Below are 26643 nucleotides of genomic sequence, written 5' to 3' on the forward strand. Positions count from 1 at the left end.
ATAACAATAAAAAATTTAAAGAAAAAAGATTCTCCCTCTGCCCCTACTCTAAAATAAAATCTTAAAAAACAAAAACAAAAACAAAAAAACTACTGCTTTCTGGTAATTTTGAGCCCCAAGCTGAATGACTGAGAGTCCCTGAGTCACTGTGCCCTTTCCAATATTTAAATAATTTAAGTATTACTAAAGTAATTTTCTCATTTTGGAGGCAAGACATGGTGTCTCACTGTTATTTTACTTACAGTTCCTTTGCTTACTTGAAGGGTGGGACGTGTTTACCACTCTGCTTGCCAAGTAAGTTTAGCTTGCTTGTTAATTGTGCTTCCTGGTTTATCTATTGCACAAGACCTTCAGATTTCGGTCATGACTGCGTGAGACAGCAGGCATAACTACTGTTTACAGAGCGTTTATCTTTGTGCCAGACACTGTGCTAAAGCATTTTGCATAATTTGTTTTTCACGTAATCGACTTAATGAAGAAAATAGGATGATCTCCACTTTATTTTTTTTTAAGATTTTATTTATCTATTTGCCAGAGAGAGAGAGAGAGAGCACAAGCAGGGGTAGGGGCAGAGGCAGAGGGAGAAGCAGACTCCCACCAAGCAGGGAGCCTGACGAGGGACTCGATCCCAGGACCCTGGGATCATGACCTGAGCTGAAGGCAGACGCTTCACCGACTGAGCCACCCAGGCGCCCCGATCTCTACTTTAAAGAGAAGCAATGGAAGCTTGGACAACTTGCACAGCTTGCCCCAGACTGCATGTCTGGTTAAGCAAAAGAGCCATCGGTTGAGCCCAGCGCCGACCTCCCTGCATTCTAACCATGGGGCTGTTCAGTCCCACGTCACAAGGGTCTCTGGTAACTGTACCAGTTTGATTCATTGGCCGGTTCATTCATCGGATGAACATTTATCGAGGGTGAGCAGAGCACGTATCCGTAGGGTACCCAGGGTCTGGGGGAGTTGCCAGGTGCTACCGATAAGCCTGACGCCCGTAGTACTGAGTGAAAGCTGTGCTTCGGGCTGATAAGAGCTGGAGGGGAACACTGTTTCCAGAATCTGGGTGAGGAGCTGAATGCAAGAGGCCACGGTGACAGGAGCTGAGGTCTTTGATAGAAGAGGATCACTCCCCTCTATGACCCAGAAGGGCTCGACCCAAGAATAAGCACCCCCACCTCGGGCTCCTTCTCCCTCCCTGTTTCCCACAGACCAACCACAACTGGAGGCCAAAGGACAGGCATGCTCATGGAGGTAGTCCGGGTGGGGCGGCCTCTCAGGGCTCAGAGCTGTGGAAAACGGGGTGTCCGGTCAGCACCCGTCTCCTTTAGCACCGGCTTCCTGGCAAAGGCTGGGCATCCAGCATCCTGCTCACTAAGTGGCCAGTGGTGAGGTCTCTTGGCCCCAGGCCCAGCCAAAGCCCATCACTGCTGCATGGGAGCCCTTCGCAAACAGGTTCTGATGGCTGTCTGAGGGGCTAGAGAGGTTTGCTCTTTCAATAAAAACTTCATTTTAGAGTACTTTCCAATTAATAGAGAAGGCTGAAGACGGTACAGAGGGATCCTATATACTGCACACCCACCTTCCCGTGCTAGTGACATCTTACGGTCCACATGTGCCAATCAGTGAATCAGTACTGACACATACATCATTCCCAGCTGCCGCTCATACCTGGTTCAGACGTCCTCAGTTCTTCATGTCCATCATCTGTTCCCAAAGCCCACCTCAAGTACCGCGTCATATTCAGCTATCGTGTGTCCTCTTCTGCACAGTTCCTTAGCCTGAGACGGGCTCAAAGTAAAATTCTGAGGGGCACCTGGCTGGCTCAGTCGGTTGGGTGTCTGCCTTCGGCTCAGATTATGATCTCAGCGTCCTGGGATCGGGTCTTGTGTCAGACTCCTTGCTCAGCAGGGAGCCTGCTTCTCCCTTTCCTTCCTGCTCGTGCTCTCTCTCTCTCTTTAATAAATAAAATCTTTAAAAAAAAAAAAAAGGAAGTAAAATTCTGAAAATACAAATGAGAGTAGCCTCATGGAGGAGAGACAAAGCCAACGTGGAAATCAGTGTGGGACCTGCACATGAAAAGGGCACAGCTCGGAGGCGAGTTCAGTGTCCTGAAGGCTGCGGTATCAGAGAGATGAGAAGAAAACAGACGTCCACCGTACGGTTTCAGGACAAGGGGGAAATGTCCTCATGAAACTATTAGGAAAACGGTAATTAAGGAAAAGTATTTAAATCAATTGGAAGCCACAAAAAAAGAGTAGAATTGGTAAATAAATACAAGAGAGCATGTTTTAAAAATGGTAACAAAAACAGACGATCCTTTGAACTCTAGTTTAGGAGCCTAGCCTAGCAACTACCATTAGAATGAAGAAAAGGGATATATACAGGTGGGATTTAGGGGAGTGCTAGGTGCAGAGAATGGCTGTCTTAGCCATCACAGGGCTGTCAGGACGTCCTGCCTGGATGAGGCCATGGGGTGTCCCCCAAGGCTTCATGGGAGCAGCACTCCCTATCCTGATGTGGTAACTGTCTTGCATCTCTAAATGCTACTTTTGTCATCAGAGTCATTTCTCACAGGCAGACTCACATTAGCCAAAAGGACACAGTCTGATGTATAAATCCAGGCACCAACTTATAAATTAAAACTGAGCAATATAACTGTGGCCAGGAAAACAGTCCAATCGTATTAACTCGTAACAAAGCAAGTCAGATAAATCGAGCACTGAATAATCAGAATGGCCTCATAAAGAATGTAAACTGGATCAACACTTCCATCCTCTAATAGGAATGGCCTTGCCAGCTAGGGCAGCAGGGATGAAATTCAGCAGCTGAAACGGCCGGTCTGCTGGGCAGTGTGAGGGTGGGCCCGGCCAGTGGTTCTGACTGTGACTATTCTTTGTCTCTGTCCCTGTGGTGCCCAACCCCCCCGACTTGTGAGTGACACACGTTTGTTCTGGAAAAGGCTATACACACTGATCACTCAAGGCCACTGGCCATCTGTGTCCTTCTGGCTGTGGAGTCCGTGGGACACAGGTCCACAGTCCACAGACAAAGCCAAGGAAGTACAGGAATTTTCTACCCTGGACGTTAAACCTGACATACGGTCAACGCAGTTTTCCAAGGAGTCTGTGGCCTACATCAGGCCCTCAGAGAGGTCCACAAAGTGCCATCAGTGACCATGTGCTGTCCACAGCTCCATGGTGGTCCTTAGGACTGGAGTCTCAGCAGGCAACCTCACGTCCTAGCGTGGAGACGCGGCGGGACTCACGGTGTAGGCGTACACTCACACATTTGAAGATCTCAATACAATAGACGATTTTCAGTAAGCAAAAATGATCAAAATCGATGAAATGGGGAGCAAAACACCTGAGCAGACCCGTGAGACACGCAGGGACTGAGCAAGCCACCAAGAATCCTGTTGGAAAGCCCGTCTCACACATGGAAATGTGTCATGGAGAGGGCTGGAGGCTGCGAGCAGGCTGACTTTTGGGCTTGCCCAAGGGCCCAGGGGTGCGGTGGTGGGTGTTCCTGCACCTGATCGTCTCCCAGCAGGTGGACCTTGGGCCCCAGGGAGGAGAGGAGGGATGGGGGCTTCTGTCCCCCGCCTCCTGGCTGCTGCCATTGGGGGATGTCTGAATGGCAGCCCCATCGCTGAGCAGATCCGGCCCTTTCCTGTTTGCACAGGGGGCGAGAAGTGAGCACGCGCAGATAAGACTGGACCACTGGGGACGCAGACAGCCAAACACACGGCAGAGACTCCTCTGCTCGTCCGCGGCACGTTCTGGTTTTCCCCGTTTTCTCTCTCTCTGAGGGTTAAGTATCCTTTGGCCCGAGCAAGTTGCCTGGAGTTAGCACAGAAGGGAGCATGTGCGAGAAGAACATTTACCCTGGGCAGGATGGCAGTTTAGAACCATTAAATGGAAGCCAGTTTGATACCACGGATGGATCGGGCTAGATCATGCAGATCAAGATGAAAATAGAAAGTGTAAGGAAAAATCAGTGTAAGTAAGCCTATTAATCTGCTACTTTGCTACTACAGATAAAATATGAAAACGATCTTCACAATGGTCTTCACAGATGGGGAAAATTCAGCCAGACAATTCAACAGCCATTTTTAAGACACACTGCATTGAAACATAAAAGCTACTTCCTCAGCATCATTTTTTTATTTTTTTTTAAAGATTTTATTTATTTATTTATTTGAGAGAAAGAATGAGAGAGAGAGAGAGCACATGAGAGGGGAGAGGGTCAGAGGGAGAAGCAGACTCCCTGCCGAGCAGGGAGCCCGATGCGGGACTCGATCCCGGGACTCCAGGATCATGACCTGAGCCGAAGGCAGTGGCTTAACCAACTGAGCCACTCAGGCGCCCAGCATCATTTTTTTAAAACAGTGTTTGTTCCAAAGAAATCAGCATTTGTCAGAAATTAGTTCGTAGTGTCATCTATTGACAATTCTGGCTGCAAGCAGTAAGACATAAAACAAAAAGTATATAGATTGTAAAGGAAGAGGGAAAATACTATTTTGATAAAAAACAAAGCAATCAACTGAAAAATTATTAAAGACTATTTTAAAAGGTCGGTTAAATAGTTAGGTATAAAACGAGGTACATAGAATTATGTAGCAATTATAATATATTAACAATGATCAATTTGAAAATACAAGAAAAAATGAAATTTTATCTACAGTATCAACAAAATAATATACCTAAGTGACTTATTAGTGAGAAATACTATGGGTGCATTCCTCTTTAATATTTCACTCAGTTACATACAATTAAGGAAACAAAATATGTCGACAGACTTTTTTAAGCTAAATAAATGGAAAAAGGAAAACCCCAGCAGACCTCTTGATGGACCACCCAAGTTCTGTGAAGGTACACACTTCTCTCCCTGCTCCCCCCAAATTGTTTTAGGCATATGGAATCCCAGTTAAAATCCTGGCAGGATATTTCTTGGAAACTGACAAAATTATTCCAAAGTTAACCTGGAGGCATGAACAGAGCAGAATTTCCAAAAAAGTTCAGAAGAGAAAGAGCAATAGTAGATGGAAGGACAGACTCCACTAGACACTAAAACTTCTTCTGAGGCCATGGGGTTCACATACCACGGGTCTTCCTTAAAACCAGACGTATGGCTGAGGCAGAGTAAGAAGATAAGTGGAAAAGCCCACATCTAAAATCTACTATGTACAAAAAGTTAGAATATGATAAAGGAGGCCTCAAACAAAACCAGGAGGAAGGGGAGGATTGAAACATTTGTCAGGGTCCTTGGTTAATGGTTTGGAAAGGGATCGATTTACAACCTGCATCTCATTCCAATATGAAAAAAAAACCATCCCAAACTTCAGAAAAACAAGTTTCTGGTCTAATTAGAGAGAAGGCAAACATACAGACTGATAAGTTTCAATTTCACAGGGTAAATTCTATTGCAGAAGGAGGGTAACGTGTGTGACAACACATAAAGGAGGAGTCCTAACTTTGCCCGTAGGAGTCAAGAAAGCCTTCAGCATGCAGCAGGCGTTTATAGTGGGTTTTGAAGGATGAGTAGGAGTTTGGTGGGGGGTAAGCAGAGAGTGCACACACAGGGTAAGGTCATAAAAGGGCTGACAAATGAATGTAATGAATGTTAGTAGATGGGCAGAAGCCCTAGACGTTAAACCTGACATACGGTCAATGCAGTTTTGTGTCCATGGAGTTGAGGGAGCTGCTGGCCTGGGCCAGTTGGGAGAAGAACCCTGGATGGTTCTTTAAGTGTGATCACGGACCCCTGCGGGTCTCTGAAACCCTTTGAGGGGATCTGTGAGGTCAGAACTGTTTTCACTATAATACTGTCATGATTTGCCTCTTTCTTATGAGTGTACGGAGTGTTGCAGAGGCTACGTGAGGTGTTATATTGCAACAGAAAGAATGAAAAAACAAATCTGAGCATCAAGCGGCCTTCTGTGCACAAATGTAACATGGTGTCTTCTTACTGATGCGTATTCTGATGCATATATGGCTAATTTCCATTTGAAAATGTTAACAGGTAAAAAGTTTGTTACTACTATTTTTAAATTAATTAATGTTTATTTTTAAAACATCTCATTTTTAATTTCTAATGCGATACACATTGATAGATGTAACCCACATAAACAAAAGTTCTTTGGGGTCCTCAGAAATTTTTGAATATAGGAGGGTCCTGAGACTAAAACCTTTGGCCTAGACTCTGATGAAAAGTCGTCGGAAGAAGGGCTACCGCGAGTCTGTGTGAAGTTTTTCTGAGGGTACTTCCTCCCCTGCTGCCTGGAGCCTGAGTCTGGTCTGGCCCTGGCAGGTCCCCACCGAGGTTAGAAGGAGGTGGGCCCCGGAGACGGTACTGAAAAGGGGGGCTGGTGGGTGGATTAACATGGCCACGACATCTTCGCAAGTTCCTTGCTTTAAAAAGTAGAATCTGTTTGCCTACCCCTTGATCACCTTCCGTGATCAGTAGAACACGGCCGAAATGGCATCCAAGCTCACACCATTTGTATCTCCCAAACCTCCATGCGTTGAAACACACATGGAACCTGAGACCCAACTGAACAGGCGTACAGCTCAACAGGCCCCGGCAGCTTCTCCATGACAGAGCACAGGCGAGGCCAGCTGCAGAATCCTGAGACGTAGTAAACTGTTGTTTTAAGCCACTTAGTTGGTGATGGTTCTTACAGAGCGATAGATCTTTCATAGGGTTGGGGACCAATCGGCCAGGCTCTAATGCGTAAGTTCATATTTTATCTCCTATAAATACTGCCAGGGCTCTCAGTGTGGCATGACTGACATTGAGGGCTGACAGTTTCTTGGTGGGTGGCTGCCCTGTGCACTGCACGATGTCTAGCAGCACCCCTAGTGTCACTAAAGTGACAGTGGCTCACCGCCCCCCCCAGTTGTCACCACCAAAAACGTCTCCTGACATTGCCAAACGTCCCCCGGGGAACAAAATCACCCCTGGTTTAGAACCATTGTTGTAGGCATAACTATTCTGAGAATAAAAATCACCTGGGGGCTTATTAAAAATAGATGCCAAGGCTCTTCCCCTAGAGATTCTGATTCACTGTGTCCAGATCGTGGACCTACAATCTGAATTTTTAAAATGCTGCAGGTACTCTTATTGAAGGAGTTTGAGAACAGTTCCAGCAGGAATGGGGAGCCCACAGATGTCTGACCTGCTCAATTTGTTTCAGAAAGATCATTCTGGAAGCAGCTGGAGGACCATCTGGGTGGGGTATAGAGGAGCGAATAGGTCTGGAGGCTTTGCTTAAAGTCAGGTGAAAAATAATAAGGGGGTATACAGGGCAGTGTGGGGGCTACATTTCAGAGAGATTTCTAAGGCAGAATCAGTTAAATTTGTGACTACTTGGATGTTGGGGAGGGGAGGACCTAAGAAAAGGATAATGCAAAATTAAAAACTTCTAGGCTTCAGGGTGCCTGGGTGGCACAGTGGGTTGAGCGACTGCCTTCGGCTCAGGTCATGATCCTGGAGCCCCGGGATCGAGTCCCACATCGGGCTCCCTGCTCAGCGGGGAGTCTGCTTCTCCCTCTGACCCTCTCCCCTCTCATGCTATCTCTCATTCTCTCTCTCTCTCAAATAAATAAAATCTTTAAAAAAAAAAAAAAACTTCTAGGCTTCAAATGATATCAGCAATCAAGTGAAACGACGATCCACAAATGAGAGAAAATATTTGCAAATTATATATCTGATAGGAGACTTGTGTTCAGAATACGTAAAGAACCCTTACAACCCAAAATTAAAAAGACAAATAACCCAATTTAAAAATGAGCAGAGGATCTGAAGAGACATGTCTCCAAAGAAGATCCAGAAAAGGCCAATAAGCACATGAAAAGACACTCAGCATCATTAGCCATCAGGGAAATGCAAATCCCAACCACAAGGTTCCACTTCATTCTCACTAGGGTGGGCTATCATCCGAAGATAGCCCTTCACAGGTGTTGCCAGGGTGTGGACAAACCGGAACCCTCACTCCTTGCTGGTGGGAATGTAAAACAGTGCACCCCCTTTGGAAAAACAACCTAGCAGTTCCCAGTTCCTCAAGTGACAAACATGAAGCACCACTCCTAGCTACATACCCAAGACAAGTGAGAATGTATGTGCCCACAAACTCTTGTAGACAAATGTTCACAGCAGCATCGACCCAGCTCATCTGCCTCCAGCCCGGCACACAACCGTTCTCAGTCTGGGAGGCTCTTCTCCCAGTCATTCACAGGACTATACCCTCACCTCTTAAAATTCCATTCAAACCTTACCTTCCCAGCCATGCCTACACTGACCACTGGGTTTAACACTGCAACCTGCCCCCCATCGTGGACCTGGCGTACATTTTCTTGTCTATACCTCCTACCACCTTCTAACTCACAACACAAATACTTATTACGTGTTTTGCCCATTAGAATGAAAAATCGATGAGGGCAGGCATCTTTGTTTTGTTCACTGATGTTTCCTATACTAACAGAAAATTGAGATCCAGGGAGGTCGTGGGTCTTGCTCACCGTCACTGAGCCAAGAATGTGTCTTAATAGGGATGCAAATCGTGGCCAAAAACCTAAAATCTTTCCATATAGTTCTACTCTGCAATGCCAAGAGGGCAGTGAATAGTTGAGAGAACCCCAGGCTGCAAATTTATTCCTAGTACCTGCAGAACCCACCAAATTGTTATAATCCACCATTTCCTTCCCTCCCTACCGTCCTTTTCATTCTATAATGGCTTCCCATTTCCCACCAAGCAAAGTCAAATACTCAATTTGGCTTTTAAGACTTGTAATACGTGAGCCTAAAACATTCTCTAGCCTCCAGTATAACCTGGTCTCCATTATCAGAGATGAGATCCTTGGACAAAACCCCCTTCTCTTGGGTTAACCCACCGTTTGTGTGTCTGTGTTCAAAATTAAATTTGAATGACTGTTAAAAACACCCTCTGAGAACCTTTCCACCCCGCACAAGCTCTCTCCAGTTTAGGGCTGTCCCCCTCCTATTGCGGATAGCAAGCTCAACGTTACACGAGGCATTTGTCACCTCGCCCCGAAGCCCTGCCTGTCACCTCAAAACACATCAGACTGTTCTTCAAACCCCCAATTCTACCTTCCCGCCTCTGTGGGAGAGCAGGAAAATGCTGCTTTCCGTTCCCAGCATGGCCGAGCCTTACGCACTCTTCGTTGCCAAAACCTAAGGCCACCTTCTCCTTGAGGACTCCCTTCCGGCCTGTGCCTTCTCAGTGGTTAGCCGCTTCTTATCCCCAAAGGCCTATATCTGCAAAGACCCAGTCTCTACACCGCCTGTCCCGCCAAAATCCCTCTCCCCGAAGCGAGACGCAACCGCGGTGAGGACACGGGGATACTTCGAGCTTAAAATGTAGAGGGGCACCAAAAAGCTCAGTAATCAAGATAAATAAGATCCTGATACTATATTTTTTGAGCAGCAGAGTATGAATGTAAAAACTTCACGGTGAACAAAACATGAGATCTGAAAACAGACAGGACGTTGGAGACTCGGTCTGCTCCTACCTGTCGGCCGCACCCTCTCTCAAGGTACGACAGCACGTCCTCGAACTCTATCTCGGGGCTCCGGCTTGGGCTGCACGGGAGCCTGAAGGCTGAGACGCTCCGGGGGCGCCGTTCCCGCCCGCACTCGCTCCCCCCGCGCTGGGGCGCCGCCCGCCCCGCTCCGCGGCACCGGGGTCTCAGGAGGGCGCGCGTGGCACCCGTACGTCCGTGTGCGCGTGGCGGCGTGGGCACGCCGGGGCGCGGCGCCCCCCTCCCCCCCCCCCCCCGGGCTCGGACCCAGCGCTCGCCAGGCCGGGGGCAGGGGGTCGCACGTGCGCCCGGTTCGGAGTTCCCTTGTGCAAGACTGACAGGGGGAACACACGCTTTCCGGCGCCGCGGCCGGCGAGGGAGCGGAGGGGCCCGCACTGACGGCCACACAACACGAGGCCAGCCACCAGAAGCCCCCGGCCCACGCGCCGGTATCCGCGCGAGCCCAGCGGAAGAAGCGCCAGGCGCGCGGCGAGGCAGGGGGAGCGGCTCCCAGCGCTCCGCCCCGCCCCCGGCGCGGGGCGCCGGCCAATCGCCGCGCGCCGTGGGCCCCGCCCCCGCGGCCCCGCCCGGCCGGTAATAATTAGGCGGCGGGCGGGGCGCCGCGTCAGCGCCGGGCGCCGGCCAATCGCAGAGCTCGGGCCGGCGGTCGCGTCACAGGCCGAACAACCAAACAGAAAAGTTTAATAAACAGCGGACGGAGGGCCGGCGGCGGCGGCGGCGGGGCCGGAGCGAGCAGGGGTTCGGCGGCCTCACCTGTCCCCACTCTCCGGCGGCGACCGGCGGCGGCGGGCAGCGCGGCGGGCGGGGAGGGCCGCCGCCAGGTGAGCAGCGCGGCCGGGGACGGGGGACCGAGGGGGCTGAGGAAGTTGGGGGGGGCCGGGGGGCCGGAGCCGCTCCCCTCCCCCACCGGCCGAGGCGCGGCTGAGGCGCGGCTGAGGCGCTCCCGGGCTGGCGGGCGGAAGCCAGGACGGCGGGCGGGGGGGCCGGGCGGGCCGGGGGCTGCGCTCGCCGAGCCCCCGCCCCCGCTCGGAGCAGTTGGCAGGCGGGAGGGCGGGGAACGGGCCTCCACCTGCTGCGCCCGCGGCCCCGGCCGGGGGCGGTCCCTCCTGTCACGGCGCGTTCCTGCGGCCCGGGTGTGTGCGGGGGGCGGGGCGGGGGTCCCGAGCGCCCCCACCCCCCGTCCCCTGCGGCAGCCGGTCTAGCTGAGGAGGGGGCGCCCCGGGACTCCTGTGCGCGCTGAAAGTTGGGGGGCGGTCGGAGCCCGCGCTGTGTGCGGGCCCCGAGGCCCCGAGCGAGGCTTGCAGCCGGAGTTTCCTTTTCCCGACAGAGCTACGCTGACCTCCGAGGTTGGCCCGGGGCTAATTACCTGCCCGCGACCTACGGGCCAGAGCTTCAAGGGAAAAATGCTCTTTTTCTGCAAAAGACGCACATTTACGTTTGTGCAACAGGTTGCCTCCCCACTGTGCTCCTTGCACTTTTTACAGAATCACCTGGGCAGGCAGGGGTGCGGGGGCGGAGGAGGAGGGGGCGGGGGCGGGGAGTGACCGTTTCCTGGGATCGGCGGTTCAGCGTGCCGCAGACTCCCGTAACGCCGCCTTTCTAAAGCAGAGGAGTACTGAAAAATAGTATGAAGAGAGAGATCGCTGGCTGCTGGCTCCCACCCCGAGAGTTGGAACCGACCCAGGCTGGCATCTGCTCGCCGGGGCCCTGTGCCCCGGCCTCCTCACCTGGCGAATCAGTTCAGTCCAGTCAGCTTCGTGTTTATCATGTCTCGCCTTCTAAAAAAATACAGTTTCATCACGTTTGTATGTGTGTTTGGAGCGCTCTTCTTTCGAGCTTGGTGCCAACAGCCGGGACCGTGATGACTCGGGGACCGTGCAGCACTGTGCTCACCCTCCATGAGTCGTGGGCTCGGAGAACTCCGGGCTCTCAGCAGCTGGGGCCCATGAAGCCTGCTTGTTTCCTGCTCCCGGCGCACGCCTGCACCGGTTCCTCGAGAGCAGAGAGGGTTAGATTGCGGGAGAGAATGAGGGGCGTTCGGGGAAGACTCGGAGCCGCCGTGATTGGTTCATGGTTTCTGAACGTTTGAAAGAAACCCAGATTCCTGTCATTGTGTATGGATCGTGAGTCTTTTCCTTTGAAATCTCACTGGGAGAAGTCAGGCGCCAGCTGCTGTCTACTTTTTCAATGCAAAAGTAAATATAAGTACAAAAAACACTTGATTGTGTGTAAAATTAATCAGTCTTTGTGTGTCAGCCCCCCCTTTGTGTCATCTCTGGCAGATCACCTAAAACTTCTCTTCTTCCTTAGCATACTATGTCAGGGAAACCTGCCCTCCACCTGTCCTTCCAGCTTTGCAGACTTTGGTTAAGGGAAGCCCCTATCAAATGGCAGAGCCTTTAAGGAAAAGTATTAGGACCAAGGTGCTCTTCTGTGGAATGACATGGAGGGTGTCCTCCTGGACATTTTTGGGGGAAGATGTGGGGGGGGGTATTGGGATATGCTCACCACACATTTAAGTACTCTTTAGTTCCTTAGCCTCAGATTTATGAGTGCCCCAAGCGGTGTGCTTCTAGAGTGACGTGTTATTTACCATGCTAACAGCAATGCACTGACAAAGTAGGGAGCAGCGTTAACTTCCGGAAAGTGGTGTGTGTAAGTAATGGGAGTTTATAGATAGCTCCAAATAACTTGTTCTTAAAGGTGCAGGAGTAGCTACATAAGTAATTTAAAGTTTTCTGATAGCCAGGGGCACCTGGGTGGCTCAGTTAAGCATCTGACTCTTGATTTTGGCTCAGGTCATGATCTCATGGTTGTGAGATCGAGCCCCATGTAGTACTCTACATTCAGTGGGAAGTCTGCTTGAGATTCCCTCCCCCACCCCGTTCTCAAAGAGGTAAAATCTTTAAAACTTTCTGATAGCCACATTAAAAAAAGAGAATCAGGTGAGATATATTTTACGTAACCCAAGATACTATGATTTCATTAAGTGATTAGCATAAGAAATTATTAATGGGATATTATACTTTTTTCAGACTGTCTTCAAAATCTAGTATATATTTTCCACTTAGAGTGCATCGGGGACTGGCCATGTTTCAAGTGCCGAATAGCTAGCCACACATGACTTGTGGCTGTGGGTTGGATGGTGCAGCTCGAGACCATCCAGCCTTGTGGGCTTTCCCCCTGACACCCTGACTCATGCACCTCCAGCTGTACTGGTCTTTTTGGGATTCTTGAGCATGCTACGCTTATTTCCTTAAAACTTTTGCTCTCTGGCACATCCAGTCGTATGTCTGCTCACATGTCATTGCTTCAGAGATGCCTTTATTTCACCCCTTGGTACTGTCCTTCAAATTCCCTGACCCTGTGACTCCGCTTCATTTCTTTATGGAACCCGTCATCCGAAGTGGTTTATTTGGTTATTGTCTCTCACTTGACGGCAGAAGTTAGATCCACATACATAGGATTCTGTAAGGGCATACAGCTTTTCATCTTACTGTAATTAATCACCTGTCATGTGACTTGTTGCTTCATCCTTTTTTCACTATTAGAGTGTGGTGAAGAGCTAAGTCTTTCTCCATTTTCTTATTTCTTTGGGATTCAGTCTGTCTTACAGTGACTGAGTCAAAGTATATGAACATTTTTTTGTGTTTTTATAAATATTGTCAGATCTTTTAAAAAATTTACCTAACATAAAGTTGATCAAACCAGTATAAAGTTTGACAAAAAATGTGAGAGAATACACATTTCCTCCATATCTTTGCCAATGCTTGAATATTTTCTTTCCTGCCTTCCCTTTTCATAAGACTAATTATATATTTCTTTCTTTTCTTTTCTTTTAAAGATTTTATTTATTTATTTGACAGAGAGAGGGAACACAAGCAGGGGGAGTGGGAGAGGGAGAAGCAGGCTTCCCGCCGTGCAGAAGCCTGACGCGGGGCTCGATCCCAGGACCCTGGCACCATGACCTGAGCCGAAGGCAGACGCTTAATGACTGAGCCACCCAGGTGCTCCCTGGTTATATATTTCTTAAATTAATTATGATGACGAGTGGAGAGAGAGGTATTGTATCTTCTAATCTGTCTTTTGCTCATTTGGGGCAGTGTTCTATATTGGCAATACCCTTTTTATTCTTCTATATATTTAGGATAGCAGCCCCTTGTCACATCCCGCAGATACTTTCCCTGGCTCTTTGTTTGCCTTTTATTTGCTTAGGGTATTTTTTATTTTAACTTGAAAGAGTTTTTACCCTTTTAGAAATTTAGGTTAATATCTCCTTTCTATGGCTACTTTACTTTCATATTTATTGGGTTCTCTTGCCCAGATTAACTGTTTTCTTCTAGTTCTTTTATGGTTTCATTTTCATGTCTATCTCTTTCTGTTCTTCTGGGATTTGTTTTGACATCATACATGAAGTGAAATAACTTCCTTTATTTTTCCGTAATAATTAATCAGTTGTTTTAGCCCCATTAACAAAAATCTTTTTCTTGTTGCCTTGAAATAAAGCTGTCTTTATTATATACTATATATTTGGTTCTTTTTAGCTTTTATTCAGTATTCATGATTTGATACTAGTGCACATTGTTTTAGTAGTTGGGAGTAATAATGTATTTTCATTTTGTTACTGTTAGTCTCCCTCCCTTTTCCTCCCCAAATTTTTGGCTGTTGCTTTGTTCTTGAGTTTTTTAGTTGATTCCTTAGGGTCTGTAGGTTGTTTTTGGGTTTTGAATTTTTAAATTAAAAAACTCTATTTCTATATGTTGTATAATAAAAAATTTTAGTGCCATTAAATTCTCCTTTGCATGTAGTTTTAGCTACATTCCTTAAATGCTGACATGTAAAAATATCTGTTTATTTACTTGTCCCTCATCGCTGCTGTTGCTCCTTGCCGCCTGGACTTTGTGCCCGGTGCTCAAGCCTCCGTGGTGAACGCACAGGGCCTTTGCTTTCACCAAGTTCCGAGTCTCTGGGAAAGCTAGGCTATTAACAAACCAAAGAAAGAGTTTTCAGATGTTGACAAGTGCTAGGAAGGAAAGAAATACGGTGTGCCAATAGGGATTGGCACGTGCTAATTGGAGTCCTGAGAATGTCTCTGTGAGGATGTAATATTTAAACTTAATGGTGGAACCAAGGTTGGTTTGGGGAGTTTCTTTAAGAGTTTCCTGGATCTGTCAGAACATTAAAAAAAATCATATAACAATGGCACACTGAGTTTCTTTTACAAATTTCTTTTTTTGTAAAAATTGCCCTGTAAACAGTTTTGAGCCTGAAGCTTGTCCTATAGAAAATTTGGAACTGTGATTTTGAATTCTAAGATCAAGAAAGAGCTGGGGGAAGTTTTTCAAGCAAAGGGAACTGCTATAGCACAAAAAGGACAGAAGAGCCTGGCTTGATTTAGGATTTGACAGAAGAGTGGAATGACTAGGGCTCACCGAGTGAGCAGTGGGTCCCGCAAGACTTCTTGGGGAGACTTACATTATTTCCAAGAGATAGGGCTGCTTCCACTTCTCTGCGTTCCTACCCTGTTTGGATTCTGTGACCCAAATCAGTCTCCTATGAATAATTTAAGATGATTTCACCCCTTGGTGCTTTCCTTCATTATTTCTACTGTATTTTCCAGTTTTTCTCCACTCAAGACCTTTGCATATGCTGTGCCCTTTTGCTTAATTGTGATTTCCTTGAAGAATCCTTCCTTAATGCTGACAAAAGACGTTAAGCCCTCTGTTGGCTATATTTACTCATTTCATATCGGACATTTTTTCTGTAAATATTGTAATAACTGCAATTCATTAAGTGTATGTCACTTGTTTTAGTGTCTGTTTCTTTCACGAGAGCTGCTATTTCCAAGCTGGTAGATAGCCACTTGTGGCTATTTAAATCTATTAAAATTAAGTAATACTATAAATTCTGTTCCTCAGTTGTACTGGTACATACCAGTTGTTCAGTATCCACATGTGGCTAGTGGCTGTTGTACTGGACAGCAGAGATATAAATTTAAGTAGCCACTGGCTGTTGAAATATCACAAGTCTGAATGATTCCATAAGCATGAAATATGAACTGGATTTCTACTACAAAAAAAAAGAAAAAAATCTCAATTTAGGAATGATTATATATTGAAGTAACGCTATTTTATATGTTTTGTGTTAAGTAAAATTAATTTAACTGTTTTAACATTGTAATGTGGCTACGAGAACACGGAAAATTACCTGTGGTTCCCATGACATCGCTGTGGGACAACAGTGGTCTAACTCCAGACCCTCAGTCTCCACAGTCCACAGCAGCTAGCGGGACCCAGCATACAGTAGGTGTTTGGAACCTTTGATGAGTTCATACATTTTTCTGTTAACTTTGAACATTACTGTGTGGTCATCAGAGGATGTTACCTGTTCAGTTTGTGCTTTTCAAAATTGTTCATTTTCTGTGACTATAATTCTTTAAAAATTTCCATGACTGTTGAAAAAAGGAGCTTTTCTTTTGATAGCTATATAAAAATTAATTTTATTAAATAATTAGAGTGGATCATTTATTTTTTCATCTTTTATTTTTTTCTAGCTTAGACTGCTAAGGAGAGAGGAGGGAACTCAGAGTCTGCAGATATGTTTTCCATCACTTTTCTATGTCTCGCAGTTTACTTAGATTGGTGGTGGTATGTTACTTGGCACGTGAAAATTTATGGCTATTAAATCTTAATAACTGAGTATTGGGAATGCTTTTTTCTTATACTTTGGTCTCAATACTGTGATTCCTGTTCCTTTTTAGTTTACATTTGTGGTGACCTTGTTTATCCCTGTAGACTTAAAACAATTTATTGTCTTATAGAAAGATACCTCAGCTCGGTTTATGCTTTCCTATTCCTTTGTTTCCTTAATGTTCCCTTTGTGTTTAGTATTTTGCTGAATGGGTCATTACCCTTCCCCCTTGCTCCCAGTGTTCCCCTTGTGTTGTTTTCCCTTAATGAACTGGGAGACACAGGGCAGGCGTTGCAAACAAATACATGCCTCACTTTTGTAAGCAATGTGTATTTGTCAGGGAAATGTTTTTCTAATTTTTTTTTTCCTCCATTAGTAGTGGTTTTGAGACCACATCTTTAGTGACCTGGTCATGCTTCGTGAATGTCAGGCTGGGCCTTTTATCAGTTACTGCATAAACCCACCTGTTAGCACCCAGGGCCGATGCCAAGGATTAATTTCTGTTGTGTGAAGAATAGTTTGAATTGTTCTCAGTCCTTTAAAATTCTGAGGAAGCTTTCACCCTGTTCTGTACCTACCGAAGTTAATCCTGGTAGTCTAGGTACTTGCTCCTTATAGAGGGTCTTTTTTTAAAGTGAGATGAGACCAAGTTGTTCTGGCTTGTTATCATCTACATTGTTAGTTGATAGGTTTGGGAAGGCTTCTGAACTCCTCCCCCACCAAGAATACACAGTACGTCCTTTGAATACTTAATGTTCAAAAAGTGGTATTGTCACATGCAATCAGGGAGCCTTGGAACTTTTGCAGGTTTCTTGTTTCTCTGAAGCAATATTGTTTTCAGATAATCTCAGTTGTGGTGTTGCTTTCCTTTTATTTATTTTTGCTGTTTTCTTCTGCAACTGATTTAGAAGTGGAATAAAATCCCCTTATTTTTAACCTGTGAGCCACCTAAAATGATATTTATCACTGTGAAGTTCTTTCAATTAGGTCCTAGAGATCTTCGAATAATCTGGTATAACCACGTCTGTATTTCTTTTTTGGGTTGTAGATTGAGAGTGGTCCTGGTGTTATTTTAGTGTATGTAATATGTGTCTGTTTTATACAAATAATTAACTCTGAAGTGAAAAATTGATGTCAGAGCAAAGGTTTTTTCGTTCCCGTAACTGTCTTCTAATTTTATGCTTGCCAAATTTTAAGATATAAAAGCTTGCCATCTCTTTTTCTATAGCCCTGTCAAATTTTGGCCATCTTAAACCTTTTTTTCCCCCCCAAGTTTTATGCTGTAACTCGAATTATGTATTCTTTCTGTTATTTGCTCCTGTACCTCTTCTGCTTCCAGTGTTGTTTGGTGAGAGTGTCCACACAGTGGGAAGAAAACCTGAACTTGACTCGTAAAGTACTGGGCATTCAGAGCAGTGAATCCTTGCAAAGCATCTTGGGACTAGGCCTCTGTGAATTGGCTCTTTCAGTTTGTCCACTTAAAAGGCATAATAGATGATGCAGCTGTTTGGGCTTCTGCAGGGCATTACTCCATATTCATGTCTAGTTGCAATTATGTGAATTTTCAGTTTCCTACAGATTTCTCTTTGTATTCAAAACAAGTTTGTTGGCTTTGTGTCGTTCTAATATATGGATTTTCTTTCAGGAAAAATGCTTGCAAGATTTTGAACTTTGAAAACTGTACATTTAATTTTAAAAATTTTTATATAAACTTATTGAAAGTATTTTTGAGAAGAAACCACTTTAATTTGCATTACTTTTTTGGATTTATTTTTATAAATCAGTTAAAATTTTGGTAGGGGTGAAAATTAGACTTTACTGAACAAGTTAAAATGCCATTCAGTCAGGTAGTGATTAATGTCAGTAATATTTGATTGGCCAAGCTATTAAAACATAAGCAGTTCTAATTAAAATAAACATAATAAAATACAGCAAACTTAGTAATGTATAAAGGCACGTGTTTGCGTGTGATGTCTTTAGAATCTCCACAGGTGACATTTACTGTCACTCAGTATTCTCAGAGGAGTCTCCCTGCCTTTGGCTGCACTCCGGGCTGCTCACGGCCCCTTAAATTAATGAATGCTCAAGGAGGCTGCAAAATTGTGCCTACCCTTGATTAAAAAGCAACGGTAATTTAAAAATAAAACAACTAAAATCATCCTGGACTTCACTCAGAACTTGCGCTCAGGGCAGGTTGCCTTTCCCTTTTGTAGATGTCCATTTGCCTTGGCTGCGCACTCACCGAGGCAGACACGTCACACCTGTAGATGTGTGTGCACTTTTAAGTAGAAATACTAGAGTTTGAGGGCCCCCCAATTTTTACCCTGCGGTGATGCTGAGGACAGAGTAGCAGTAACTTTGGTGGTGCAAAAATGAGTATTTTGCATTTAGTGTTTCAGGGCTATCTATTTTCCATGACTTAAATGATCCTATTTTTAAGTCTTAGAGAAAATACCGTTCTTGTTCAGTTTGGCAGAATTTTGTAGTGGATTTTCTGTTGCCACTTTAAAAAATTCCAGACAACCTGTGAACTCTGTTGTAAAGGGAGTGTGTCCTATACCGAGCTTCACTTCACCTTCATGGCTGTGTAGAACCTAAAATGACGTAGGCTAAGAGCATCGTGTTTTGAAGAGTTGGTCCCAGAACTGCAGGTGGGCGCTGCGGCTGTCAGACTTTAGTCGCGGCGCCTCGGTGTGTGCGTTTTTTTCCAGACAAAAGAGTGAGCAAACACTTTGCCCTGGGAAACCGAAACACTGCCTGCTGTCCCTTTAAGAAACCAGCTTATCAGCGGGTTTCGGCGGGTGCGACCGAACCTGCTAGCAAGGAAAAGTTCTTTAAAATAATGGATGTCAGCCGCGTCCAATCGCAGCGACGAGCCTCCTGCTCGGGGCGGGGCATATCCTCGTCGGCCAGTAGACTGCAGGGGGCGGGGCCTGCCGTTCATGCTTGGTTGCCGTGGAGCACAGCTTCAAGTGAAGTTAATCTGAGGGGAAGCAAACAGAAAATTGTGGAGGTTTTGGTGGTAGGATTTTTGTTCCGATCTTCTAATAATCCTTTATTTTACACTTTTGCTCCTTTATGCTTCTGTGTGTGCTCGGTTCTGTCATTGTGCTATTTTCTGATGCAAACCGAACATTAACATTAAGCAGGGAAGCAGAACAAAAGGGCTGTTTGGACAGGAAATAGGTGTTGAGAGGATCAAACTTGACTTTGTTCGTCAGGATCTCTAGTTGAGAGCCTGAGTGTGGTTAGAGGTCGTGGGGGCCGGGGTCCTCTCCAGCAACGGGCTTCCTCGCCCTCACACCTGGAGGGGGTCGTGCCCCTGAACTCAGGGTGTCGTTGAATCCACGGGAGGACGGGCGGCGGGGGCTCGGGCGCGAGTGCGGTCACTGGTCGGCGTCGCCGGGGCTTTCCCTCCCACCCCCAGGACCACCCCCCCCCCTCCCGTGTCCCCCGGGCTTCCCCCCCCGCCCCCCCTCCTCCAGTTCCCCCCGGCCTCCCCCCCAGGAACCCCCCCAACAGTGTCCCCCGGACTCACCCCCACCACCTCCGCCTACAGTGTGCCCCGGACTTGCCCCAGCCCCTCCCCCATTACAGTATCCCCCGGACTCACCCCCAACACCTCCCCCTACAGTGTGCCCGGGACTCACCCCCAGCACCTCCCCCTACAGTGTGCCCCGGACTCACCCCAGCCCCTCCCCCTACAGTGTGCCCCGGACTCACCCCAGCACCCCCATCAACTACAGCGTGCTGCGGACGGGGCAGCGGGCTGGCATCCTTAGTGTGCCCCGGATTTGTTGTTGAGGAGCTCATTGACTTCATTCTGTGTAGCACAAGGTAAAAGTACTCGCTTTTTCATTCAAACTCCCATCTGTTTCAGACGTGGACCTAAGAAACACCCTCAACAGGAGCGGGGAATGGGTGCAGAGCTGTAGGTGGGCTCTCAAAACTTTTTGGAAACTATCTCTGAATCTACTGACATTTCTTAACTTATGAAATAATTATAGTATGTTTCACTACCAGGGTGTTCTTTAGAGACTGTTTTCTTCATATTGTTGCCCTTTGATCTCCTAGAAATAAAGGTGTAAGAGTTCATCTGAATAATCGGCGCAAGTGCCTGCTAAGCATTTCAGCCAGTGTAGCTGTATTTGCTGTGCTACCCCTTTTGGTTCATGCAGAGGTTTTTAAATGTATGCTTTCCGTTCTGTTGCTTAAACAATATCATAGTAATAATAGTAATGATAAAATCAGGAAAAGTCACTATATACCCATAAGAACATCACTGTGTGGTGCTCTTATTTTTTCTTTTTCCTCTTCTGTACCTTACCAAATTCCTGTATTTTTCCCATAATTGTAAATAATTGTAGTTTTATATTTCACTAAACTGTGTCATCTGTTAAAATTGTTTTAATTTTAGTTGTATAATTCTTTTAAGTTAGTAGGACCTTAATTGACCTAGTCTTTTGCCTGTATTACATTTAGATTGTTCCTAATTTTTCACCATTTTAAATAGCGTTGTGTTAAACAGACTTCTTTGTGTACATTTAAAAATATTTCCTCGTCTTTCCCAAGATTTTTCTTCTGGAAAAATCCCCTGAGTGGGCTTACCTAGATCAAAGGATATGAACACTTCAGTGGCCAAATTGCTTTTTAGAAAGGTTATAGCAGTTTATATTGCCACCAGCAGGATGTGCTTCAAAATTTCTCTAATGGGTAGCCCCTTAAATGTTGTATTAAAGTGTGCCTCTGAAGCTCTCCGATTGGGTGATTAGTTTTTGCCTAAACTAATAACCTATTTTAAATCCCATTTTCCAAGATGTAGATGAATATAAAGTCATTTTCTGGATATTAAAACAAGCTGAAAGAAATTGGAAAAATTTTTACCTGCTTAAGTGAGCGATTATATCTTCATTGGGTAATTTACTTATTACATGTATTGCTGTCAGTAAGTACTGGGCTTAACATTTTACATTGGCCTGGCTGTTCAGACAAGGTCTTATGTGCTTCTTCTAGTAAGCACTTATTGGAAGAAATAATTTCTTACAAGAAGATTTATCAGAAACATTTGTAGAGAAGGGCTACAGTAGTGCCACTTAACATTACCTGACTCTGAACAGGTGTGGACAGCCTACTGTGCATGCCTGGGTTTTTATATGGTAGAGAAACAGAATTAGTATGTGTAGATCTACATTTTAAAATGGTATTATATCAGCACCTTTCCAGTATTTCATACGTTTTCAATTAAATGTGAGAAGACGACTGTGCACTCACACAGCAGTACTAGACCCATGTTTTTTGTCTGTCTTTAAGAACACTCTTTGTTTGGCAATGACTGCTGATCATGTGCTCTCAACAGCTAGTGTGTTCAGTGGGCTAGGCCGCCGTAACTGCTCAGGTTATGAACTTGTTAACTAATGTTCTAGAATAAACTTAAAAAGTTGTTTTAAAGCAAAATTCAAGACAATTAAAAATACTAATTTAATTGATGAATGGGAGGCTGTGATAAATGGTGGGTGAAGCTCTGACTCGCTGACACAAAGTAGTTGAACACAGCTGCAGTTTAACTTATTTTCTGTGAATTTTTTCAATTACTGATAACGTCGTGTCTCCAACTTCCAGAGCTTAATGTTTTGTTGGTCATTGTGTTTGTTTCAGGGGAAAGCTTTTTTAAATGTCTGTTTTGTTTGCCAACAGGTGAAGAGTTTGAGTTTTCTAGACACTTGGGTTTTTCTTAACTTTTGAAGTGGAGAAGGACCTAAAACTCATCAGTTGTAATTAGTGAAGTAGTTACCATGAAACACATTTTCCATGCATTTAAATTTTGTGGCTGTATCAGAACTTAACACAGATAAATTCTTCATTCATGAGTAGAACAGTTGTTTGGGTTTCACTTGAATGTTTACAATTTGTGTTGGTGCTTAAATATTTATATCACAAATCTTTCCTTTGTTCTGATTTTGAGAAAATGTATTTCATTTTTTTTCAGTCTTAACATTCTGATCTTGTTGCTACAATAGAGATGAAGATAATTGTAAACATAACGATTTTAACTAAAGTCTTTGCAGGTTGAGCTGTGGACACATTTGCTCCTCCAGGGCTCTGGGAATGCCAGCACTGAGAGAAGTGAGCATCTGTAGTTGGGCGCGCACCTCCGCCGTGTCTGCTGCACTGCCCTCTGGATGATGGCACTAGGGCTAGCAGCCTTGCAGTGTATGGGTTTTTCTCAGAGTAGAAGCCAATTTCCTAGAGGGAGAAGAAAATTCTGTAAATGAGCTAATATTGAGGCAGGATAAGAATAGTGATAGCTCTATTTTATTCGTTAAGGATTAGGAAAAAAGTGATCTAAGAGAGAATATTAAATGCATTCAGAGCTTCTATTGTTAGTCTCCATTCAAGGGGAATACAGTGACTTTTTTTCCTCTAATGACAAGTTAAAATTTTAATGGACAATAAGTTGGTAAAACTGGAGAGAACCTAGAAACAGTGGCTTAGTATTTACAAGGTCTCTCTGTTCTGTGTAATAGAGGGACTTTTACGGCTTTGCAATGTTTTTCTTGTGTGGCTTCTTTATAAAAAGTAGGTAAATGTTTTAGGAAGTAAATTTTCTTGAAAACTTGTAGGAAGTGCTTGTTTATTAATTGATGTGTGGGAACTTGTTTGACTTAAATCTGATTTTTCGTGTTTGGATGTCATTAGAAAAAATGAACTTGAAACAATTTTGGGGGGTAAAAGGGAGCAGATCCATCTATCTCTCTTTATACCTTTTACATTTTCTCCCCAGTATAAGCACCTTCCTCCCCGACCAGCGGATTTTTGTTGAGTATGCACTTGATTTCTCAGTAAAATTTAGCACTATTAACTACTTTTTCCTTCTTGAAAGTCTTCCCATGGGTTTAATGATATTGCTCGGGCTTCTTTTTGTGATTTCTGTCCTTTGCAAGTGTTTCCTCCCTAACATTTTTCTCAGGCTATCCTTCTTGGGTGATCTCCAGGACCACATCTTCAGGTAACTGCCTGTACACAGTAATGATTCTAAGATCTATATCTTAAATCCAGATTTTTTGAAATCTTGAAACCCATGTTCATCCAGCTAACAAAGGTCTCTCTTCCATACCTATGTGAAACTCAGCAAGGCTAAATTTTAACTGCCTTTTGTCGCCCTCCCAGCAGTATCCTGCAATCCTTTCTTCCCTCCTGTCACAGAAAATGGGTGGTAGGCAAAACCTGGGTTTTGTCCTGGCTCTTCCTTCTTCTTCCACACCCAGTGAGCCTCAGCCTCCTAACAATTTTATTTATTTACTTAATTTAAAAGATTTTATTTTTAAGTAGTCGCTACACCCAACGCAGGGCTCAAACTCACAGCCCCGAGATCAAGAGTCGCACACCCCATGGACTGAGCCAGCCATCTATCCCTCCTATCAGTTTTAAATCCATAGTATCTAGAGTCCATGGCTTCTTATTTCGATTAGTAAAACAGTTTCTTAACTCATCTTCACTTCCAGTTTTGGCTTTCTACAATACATTCTTCACTGTGAGATTGTGTCTGTTTTTCTCTGCTTAAAATTCTTTAGTGTTCTTTGTTGTCCTTTGAACTTTCTTAGCTACCTAGGACGAGTAATAATACCAGCTAATTCTGTGCTAAGCATTCTCTGAGGTAGTCCCCTCCCCAACAACTTGGACAGGTAAGTACTATTATGTGCGTTTAAGAAGTAAGATAACTTGGAAAGCTTAACTAATTTGTCCAGGATTGACTTAGCTGGTGAGCGGCTAGCACAGTTTGAACTCAGGTGTGCTGGACCAAAGTCCTTCCTCCTAACTGCTGAGCCATGTGCCCTCCTAAGCTGGCCCCTGCTTCTCTACCCTTTTTCCCCCCCACACCACATCATTTCATCTTCTCACCAACTATTTGCAGTTCCTTCTTCTAGGGAATACTTAAAACTTGTTGCCAGAGTCTAAAAGTGCTTGAAGGGTTTTCAAAAAAACATGTTTGACAATTTTTTGGAACACTCCAAAAAAGAGACATTTTAGCATATCCAGAATATAAGAAGATCAAAGAATGAAATGTAGGAAAGATAAGGTAGTTTTCCATACCTAGTTAGTTTTGAATTTCAAAGCTGTTGAATTCTTCACGTTTAATAAAAGCTCGAAACCTACCTGTGTAAAAGGAAGATTAGGCGTAGTGCAGAAGCACTTTATCAGAGCTGTTTGAAATGGTAATGGGCTCTTTACACGGCTGTTCATGGAGACCCGGTGTGCATTTCTCGTGTTCTCTTGCACCCAACGTTGTATCATCACAACAGGTTAAATACTGCAGCTGATTTTTTGTAGAAAGCAAATTGAGATAAACGGAGACATAATTGATTTGGAATCACTTTTATTTCAAATATGTCACTTCATTTCCCTTCATCTCTCTCCACCACCCCCTCCAACATACTTTAGGCAAAATGACCTTTATTCAGTCAAGAAAATAAAGCCTTTCATCTATAGCTTAGAAAGGACGTGGTGTTAAAAGAAAAAGATCAAATGGATAGAACTTTTAAAAATATAGGTAAATATTTGGTTTTGAAAGGGATTGAATCTATAACTGGACTTGGAAGTTAATGTAATTATAAACTTTTAATTAAAATTCATAGTTGTCTATTATAAAAGCAGGAGTTTTTGTGGGTTGTTTTGTATTGTATTCTTGTATTTTAGAGGCAGGAAATTCCATACTACTCTCAAAAGTTTTAATTTGCCATATTTTATTATCCAAAATAATCTTTTGCTAGTTTTTTAAATAATAAAAGTGCAAATTAATTGTTCATTGAATAAATTTTACGTGTTCTATATTACGATAATAAAATAATATATAATTTCAAAAGAGTGTAAAACTTAGTATTGATGAATAGAATACACAATAGTTTTCCTTAATTTTTTTAGATAATTGCTTAAAAGCGTATAGTGTATCTCTTTTCAAATCTCAGTAGCTATAGAACTTTATAAAATAGAATCTGTTTTAGTGGGAAAAATTATTCTTGACAGATTATTTAAAATGAAAACCTACACTGAAAAGGTCTCATTAATTGCCTAAAATAATAGTTTCAATAAGTAAATTCTTGTTGAGCTGTGTGCACAGAGGCTAGTCAGGTAGGCTGACCCAGTCACCTAGTCAGGTGAGTTTGCCAAAGTGCTGAAAGACCCATCCTTTTCTTAAATTCACTTACTATTGGAAGAAATTGGGGGATATGAATATTCTCTGTCCTATAAGTCCATATTATAGATTACTGAGTGCCAGATTGTGGTTTGTTATAAATGATTGTGGTAGAGGCTCAGCAGGGAGAAAGATCACTATGAGCTAGGATAGTCCGGAAATTATAAAAAAGTAAAATCTGAAGCATGCCTTGAAAGTTAGGTATGTTTTAGACTACAGCAGTGACAGAGACCCTTCTTGTCTTTTTTCTTCTCTTTTTCTCTTTTTTCTTTTCTTTTCTTTCTTTCATTTTGGATAAAGAGCAAAAGCTTTATTCTTTTCACCTGAAAAGGGACAACTCTGAAATGGTAAAGTAATAAAAAGACTCGTAGCTGGCTTCCACCAAAGTTTTCCTGGTTTGTTGGGTGCCATATAATTTTCCGCTTAACTAGTAAGCTCTAGCTTCTGGGATTCTTGAGGTGGTGAACTCTGGTTGTGGGAGTGGTGTGATTATGAGCTGTGGTGAGGTGTGGGAGGCTTCTATGCAGAGAAGTGGTGACAGCAGTATTGGGAGGAATAATTCAGTAATCACAACTCATATTGAACACTATCAGACACGTTAACTTTTTTAAAAAGATTTAATATTTTTAGAGGAGTTTTCAGTTCACAGCAAAATTAAGAGGAAGTTACAGAAATTTCTTATGTACCCCCTCTGTCTCCACACATGCATATCCTCCCCCATTACCAACATCCCCCACCAGAGTGGTACATTTGTTACAATGATGAACCTACATTGACATATCATGATCACTCAAAGTCCATTAGGGTTCACTCTTGGTAGTGTATATTCTATAGGTTTGGGCAAACGTATGATGAGATGTATCCATCATTATAGTAGTATACAGAGTATTTCACTGCCTTAAAAATCCTCTATAGTCCTTCTGTTCATCCATACCCTCTCATCCTCAGGCCCTGACAACCACTGATCTTTTTATGGTCTCCACAGTTTTGCCTTTTTTAAGATGTCATATAGTTGGAATCACACAGTATGGAGTGTTTTCAGATTGTCTTTTTTCACTCAGTAATAAGCATTTAAGTTTCCTCCATGTCCTTTCATGGCTTGATAGCTCATTTCTTTTTAGCACTGAATAATATTCCATCATGTGGATGGATCACAGTTTATTAATCCATTTACCCTGAGAGACATCTTAGTTGCTTCAGAGTTTT

General features: G+C 44.2%; 1 protein-coding gene and 1 long non-coding RNA gene across 14 annotated transcripts in view; one reads left to right on the forward strand and one right to left on the reverse strand.

The window, feature by feature from the left end:
* Nucleotides 1–9714, reverse strand: part of LOC141370793 (uncharacterized) — a 49631-nt gene extending 39917 nt beyond the window's left edge. The window contains exon 1 of the long non-coding RNA XR_012375137.1: nucleotides 9528–9714. This is a non-coding gene — a long non-coding RNA (uncharacterized lncRNA). The remainder of the gene's footprint in view (nucleotides 1–9527) is intronic.
* A 503-nt stretch (nucleotides 9715–10217) lies between these two features.
* The window catches only part of ZFAND6 (zinc finger AN1-type containing 6), a 67250-nt gene continuing 50824 nt past the window's right edge, over nucleotides 10218–26643 (forward strand). For 3 of the 13 annotated variants that reach the window (XM_025892993.2, XM_025892990.2, XM_073882158.1), the window contains exon 1: nucleotides 10218–10378. The gene's annotated coding sequence lies outside the window, so the exon portion shown is untranslated. Of the gene's footprint in view, nucleotides 10379–19162; nucleotides 19270–19954; nucleotides 20085–20127; nucleotides 20183–26643 lie in introns of those variants that run through there. The other 10 variants (XM_073882153.1, XM_073882154.1, XM_073882147.1 and 7 more) reach the window with 7 other exon arrangements.

The sequence above is a fragment of the Callorhinus ursinus genome, unplaced genomic scaffold (genome assembly GCF_003265705.2).
Source record: "Callorhinus ursinus isolate GAN/ISIS: 27379988/994484 unplaced genomic scaffold, GSC_fseal_2.0 scaffold45, whole genome shotgun sequence".
In the NCBI taxonomy this organism is placed as follows: domain Eukaryota; kingdom Metazoa; phylum Chordata; class Mammalia; order Carnivora; family Otariidae; genus Callorhinus; species Callorhinus ursinus.